Raw genomic sequence first — 6,412 nt, forward strand, 5'->3', positions numbered from 1 at the left:
GTATACAGTAGCACCTATGAAGTGTTCTTATCAAAAAAACTGATCCACAACCTGATTAAATCTAGATTGAACTTCCAAATTTGTAGAAAATATAGGTGACAGGGGAACACGTTAGTGACACTTTGAGGCTGCAATCAGAAAAATTTAGATTCTGGGAAACTCTATAGGACAAATAAACAAGTTTTTCATCAGATAAACTGCTGAGGGAAAGAGATGAGGAGAGAGGGACCTATAGAGGAAAAGCATTAAGAGACATATTGACTAATTGCAATGTATGAATATTGGGTCCATATTCAAATAAACCTTTAAAAAATGGGGACAAATTAGAGAAATCAAAGTACTAACTCGGATATTTGATGACATTAAGAGATTATTACTTTTTAGTAATGAGTATTGCAGTTATGTTTTTAAAAACAAATCTTTGTCTTTTAAAGATTCATACTGAAAATGTTATGTTTGAAAAAGCATATGTGGGATTTGTTTTAAAATATGGAGTAGGGGCAGGGAATAGTGTGTGGTAATACAGATGGATGAATATTGGCTGTAATTGTTCAATACAGTTGAACATTTGATGAGTACATGGGGTTTCATTTTACTATCCGTTTACTTTGGTGCTTTTTTATTGAGACAGGATCTTGCTCTGTTGCCCAAGCTGAAGTGCAGTAGCATGGTCTCAGCTCACTCCTGGGCTCAAATGATCCTCCTGCCTCAGCCCCCCGAGTTGCTGGGACTACAGGCACACACCACCACACCCGGATAATTTTTGTATATTTTGTAGAGGGACACTTCATCACGTCACCCAAGCTGGTCTCAAACTTCTGGACTCAAGCAGTCTACCTGCCTAAGCCTCGCAAAGTGCTGGGATTACAGGCGTGAGCCACTGTGCCTAGCCGGTACACGTTTTATATTTGCCATCATTAAAACTTAGAAAAGAAACAAAGGAAAAGCAAGTCAGCATCTCTGACAGCGTGTGCTGAGCTGAGCCGTGGAAGAAAGAGTCCTGAATAAGATAGATGTCATTTTAATCCCAACTCTCACACTTGCTGGTTGTGTGTCCTTGAGCTGCTTACCTAACCTCTTAGAGCCTCAGAGCCCTCACTTCTAAAACCGATCTAAAGCCTGCCTCACCAGGTTGTTGTGGGGAGAAAACATGACACTTTCTGGAAAAGGGCTTGGAAAACTAAGGAATGCTGGATATTTTATGTTAAAGTATGAGTAGCGCGTAGGGCCGAGGAACCAAGAGGATGCGCACATTCCCCCTCCTCAGGGAGTTCAGGCGCCCCATTTTCTTTGCTGGTTGCTTGAGAGTGAAGTTTTCATTGAAAAATACTCTGGTGCACCATTTTAATTTTCTTATCATTTCTGTCATTTCTTTTATCGTATATTTTTGAGTTGTTTTCCCAGTGGTTGCCCTGAGGATTACCATTAAAAACAATCTAGTTCAAATTAATTCCAATTTAATTGTGACGGTACACAAAACTTTGCTCCTATTTGTCTCTGTACCTCCCCCTCCTGTATGCTGCTATGTTCACAAATTATGTCTTTATACATTTCTCCCATTGACCTAGATTTATCGTTAATACTTTATGAATTTTTTTAAAAAATCAAATAGGAAAAAATACATTTATACTGTCTTTTATGTTCACCTACATAGTTACCTTTACTGGTGGTTTTATGTCTTTGTGTGGATTCAAGTTACCGTCTAGTGTATTTTCAAGTTCTCCAGAAGGACCTTCTTGGTATTTCTTTTAAATTAGATCTGCTTGGTGACAAACTCTTTCAGTTTTTGTTTATCCAGAAGTGCCTTAATTCTTGCAACATTTTTGAAGAATAGTTTTGCCGGATGTAGAATTTTTGATTGACATTTTTTTCCCTTCAACGCTTTGCCTATGCCATCTCACTGTCTTCTAGCCTCTCTGGTCTCTGAAGGAAGATCAGCTGTGAGCCTTATTGAGCATTCTTTACATTGGATGAGTTACTTTTATCTGGCTGCTTTCAAGAATCCCTCTTTGATGATGGTCACCAGAGGCTGTGAAGGGTAGTCAGGACAGGAGTGAACAGGGATGGGTAATGGGTACAAAAATGTAGTTAGACATAGAATCAATAAGATCTAGTATTTGACAGCACAAAGGGATGACTGCAGTCAGCAATATATAGTACATTAAAAAATAACAAAAAGAGTATAATTGGAATGTTTGTAACAAAAAGAAATGATAAACACTTGAGGTGATGGATACCCCATTTACCCTGATGTGATCATTATGCTTTGTATGCCTGTTTCAAAATATCTCATGTATCCCATAAATATATACACTTACTATGTACCCATACACATTAAAAATGTTTTTAAAGTCCCTCTTTGTCTTTTGAAATTTTGATTATTATGTGTCTGTGTCTCTCTTTGAGTTGATCCCACTTAGAGTACATGGAGCTTCTAGGATGTGTAGATTAATATCTTTCATTAAATTTGGAAAGTTTTCTTCAAATATTCTTTTTTGTTTTTTTGAGATGGAGTTTTGCTCTTTCCCCCAGGAGTGCAGTGGCACTCACTGCAACCTCTGCCCTTCGGGTTCAAGCAATTCTTCTGCCTCAGCCTCCCAAGTAGCTGGGATTATATCACAGCCCAAGTGAGGACCCTGCTTCCACCACTAAGATTCATCAGCCCCTAGTCTTGGGTCCGTCTCCCCAGAATCACTACAGCGTATTGAGCTGCAGATGTCACACTTGGTGGTCCTGATCCAGCCTTGTCCATGCAACCCCAGCCCAGGCCTGGACAACCTCCCCTAGAGATCTGGCTAGCTGTGGGAAAGCAAATTTCTAGCCCTTTCTTCTGGGAAAGTCATAATCAGGCAACATAAGAATGATGCAGCCAGGCACAGTGGCTCACACCTGTAATCCCGGCACTTTGGGAGGCCAAGGTGGGTGGATCACCTGAGGTCAGGAGTTCGAGACCAGGCTGGCCAACATGGTGAAACCCCTTCTCTACTAAAAATACAAAAGTTAGCCAGATGTGGTGGCATGCGCCTGTAATCCCAACTACTCAGGAGGCTGAGGTGGGAAATAGCTTGAACCCGGGAGGCAGAAGTTACAGTGAGCCAAGATTATGCCACTGCTCTCCAGCCTGGGTGACAGAGTGAGATTCCATCTCAAAAAAAAAAGGAAGAAAGAAAAGAAAAAGAATGATGCCAAAGCCTGTTGCCAGCTGGAGTGATCAATGCTCAGATGTCATCTGGGCCAACAATTAACCAGGGGCTTGGGATATGCCCAAAGGGTGAGCAGGAAGAAAACACATGGGTCACAAAGGACTCAAGCCAAGAGAAACCAGAAGGAGGGACTGCCAGTCAAGAGAGGCCCTTCTCAGAGGCCCAGGCAGTGGACACACCACCCAGGAGAGGTTCATCTTTCTTTCCTGTTGGATTTAGGCATAGCAGCAAGACTGAGAAAATAGGAGTCTGTCATAGGCACCTTTTGCCCAGTTTCAGACTACACAATCCTTTTGAGGGGAAGAAGAAGGAGAATTCTAAGGCCCTGGGGACACTCAAAGCCCACCAAGCCCGCACAAGCTAGCCACTTGTGCAAGAAGCATTTGCTAAATGTCTGCTAGAGTGTGATGTTATGGTGTTGTATTTGAAAACAGCCAGATCTGGCTTTAAATCCAGGCATTTCTACTTGCCAGAAGCCATGGCCTTGGCTGAGTTAAGTTTCTCTAAGCCTTAGTTTCTACATCTATAGATGAGGATGTTAGCACCTAGCTTACAGGGCTATGCAGACTAGAATGAGACTGCATTTGTATAGAGTGCCTCACACATACCAGTAAATAGTAAATAGCCTTCCATTCGATCTTGTTGACAGCTCTGGACAAGGAAGAGAAACAGACCATGCCTCACTGCTTGTAACCCTTATACGACTTCCTTTGTCTTAATCTTCCTGAAGGCCTGCAGAGTCCAGCATCCCTGGGTCAGCTTCCCTATCAGGTATCTTCCTAATTCTGTTCATACTTTATGACTAGATATTTATCTGTGTGATTGTTTTACTAATACCCGTCTCCTTCACTGACTCTTTCATTTACCATTTTGTCCTCAGTGTGTAACGATCAATGGGGAAACAAATGAATAAATAAGGATGAGGCCCCTGCCTTCACAGACCGCACTAGATACACACACATGAAGAGGACACAATAGCAGAGTGGCTGGGGGAGTGTGTCCAAGACCTCAGAGCAGGGGCAGGGCCTGTGGCCCAGAGAGGTTAGAGTCCAAGTAGCCCTCCTCCAGGAATTCACTCACCAACTCCCTGACCCAGCCTTCTCTACTGCCCCAATCCATAACTTCTTCTGACTCAGCCGCCCAGTTGGTGAGCTGAGTCAGTGTGGACTCTAGATGGTGCCATAGGGGTCGACCTGTGGGCTTTCCTGTGGTGCAGCCGCTTCACCATGGGGCTTTCCAAGCTGGTGTGGTCCACCTTGCTCCCTCAGCAGTCCCAGCATTCAGGAGCAGAGGCTGGTCACCCCACTACTCCTCCTAGAGCCTGAAGAGGGAAACCAGCAAACAAAAGTGCTGCTCTGGCAGAGGAGGCCTTCACTGGCACAGGGGACATGTGCTCACTGGGAAATGTGGCCTTTTTTCTTCAGGGCTGCTTGGTCACTGCCCTCGCCAAATGACTTTAGTGCCTTATTCAAGGGGTCTTTGGACACTCACCCAGGACCCACATCTAGTCCTCCCACCAACCCCTTCCTTGCCACGGGCCACAGTCTGCACGAGGTTAACCTCAGGCTTCTTCCTGGTCGCCTCTGATTCACTTTCCTGTCTCTGGCCGGATGGTGGTTTGGGGTTTGGCTGTGGCCTCTGCTTATACAGTCCAAGCCAGAGTTCCTGACCCTGCTCACCGGCACCCGTAGCAACCCAAGGCCGCTTTCCACTCCAGTATTCTACCTGGCTCTTCTCGTCGGCCAGAAATCCCTGAGCCACAGGATCTCTAACTCCTCATCCCTGTGGGAAGCACCCGGCTCTGCCACCTTCCTCTGAGAACAGTCAGGCCCTGGCAGCACACTGGCCCCCCAAGCCTTGCCCAGAGGGGAGCGATCTGTTCGGCTTAGGCACTGTCAGACCAGCTGGCAGGCACAGCCTCAGTACACACTTTATTCAGGGGCAGCCCTTTGGAAGCCACAAGGTGCTTTTGGGTTTGTCATTTCACCTGAACTGCAGTCTAGGTATACCTGGACTAGTTCTATAGATGAGGGGAAATGTGAGGCTCAGAGAGGTTAAATACTCAAGGTCAAACAGTAAGAGCCAAGATTCAAGCCAAGAACCTACGTTCTGTTGTTTTTTGGTTTTGGGTTTTTTAGAGACAGGGTCTTGCTTCCTTTCCCAGGCTGGAATGCAGTGGCACAATCAGGGCTGACTACAGCCTCAGCCTCCCGGCTCCAGCTCTCCTCCCACCTCAGTCTCCCACGTCGCTGGGACTACTGCTGTGTGCCACTGCATCTGGCTGATTATTTGTTTGTAGAAATGGGTCTCATTATGTTGGCCATGCTGATCTCAAACTCCTGCACTCAGGTGATCCTCCCACCCCGGCCCCATCAAAGTGCTGGAGTTACAGATATGAGCCACCATGCCTAGCCAGTTCTCTGGTTCTCAATTCAAAGTGAATTTTGCTCTCTAGGTATGATGCTTCCCAAGCAGCCCCTGCAGCACATGAAGCCCAGGAAGGGCCTGCTGAGATTCTCACGTCTTTCTGGGGACTCTGGAAGGGCAGCTAAGGGGAAGGGGTTTTTTGCTCTCCGCATCACCAATCCTTGCTTAGGTGCTTTGAAATGTACATTCCATCTACCACGGCCCAGTGATCAGATAGGGCTCTAACCTAGCCCCATCTCCGTCAGAAGCCAGGAAGACTCTTCTGCTGAGACTCCTTCTGCTTGGCCATTGAATGGCAGTTTTTAGATACTAATCTCATTTGGTAACACCAGTAAGGCCTCTAGAAAAGGCCGCCCATTATGTCTGGTCAGAATTTGCATTACAAGGCCTTTGTTCATGCTTTCAGTACCAGCCTTTGGCACATAATTACTGAGCCCTACCATGTGCCAGATACTCTTAGGCACGAGGGCACTAGGCGCACATCCCCCTTGAATAAAAGGAGGGATGTAGCAGTGTCTGCCACTGATCATGGGCTGGTGGGACAGACAGACACACAGGCCCCAAATTCCAAATCTGTAGGAGCACAGGGGAGGAAAGAATTGAACTAGGGGGGCCTCAGGGGCTTTAATCAGGCTGGGAAGCTTCTCAGAGGAGGACTTTTTTTAGTTGGGCCTTGAAGAATAAAATGTAAGTTTCTTCAAAAATCTTTTCTGGGCTCTTTTGATAGAAAGGGAAGAGCCATCTTAAGAGAAATGACAAGGGACAGGGTGGCAGGAGTGAGG

The sequence above is a fragment of the Sapajus apella genome, unplaced genomic scaffold (assembly GCF_009761245.1).
Source record: "Sapajus apella isolate SASKATOON/1434 unplaced genomic scaffold, GSC_monkey_1.0 scaffold69, whole genome shotgun sequence".
Lineage (NCBI taxonomy): Eukaryota > Metazoa > Chordata > Mammalia > Primates > Cebidae > Sapajus > Sapajus apella.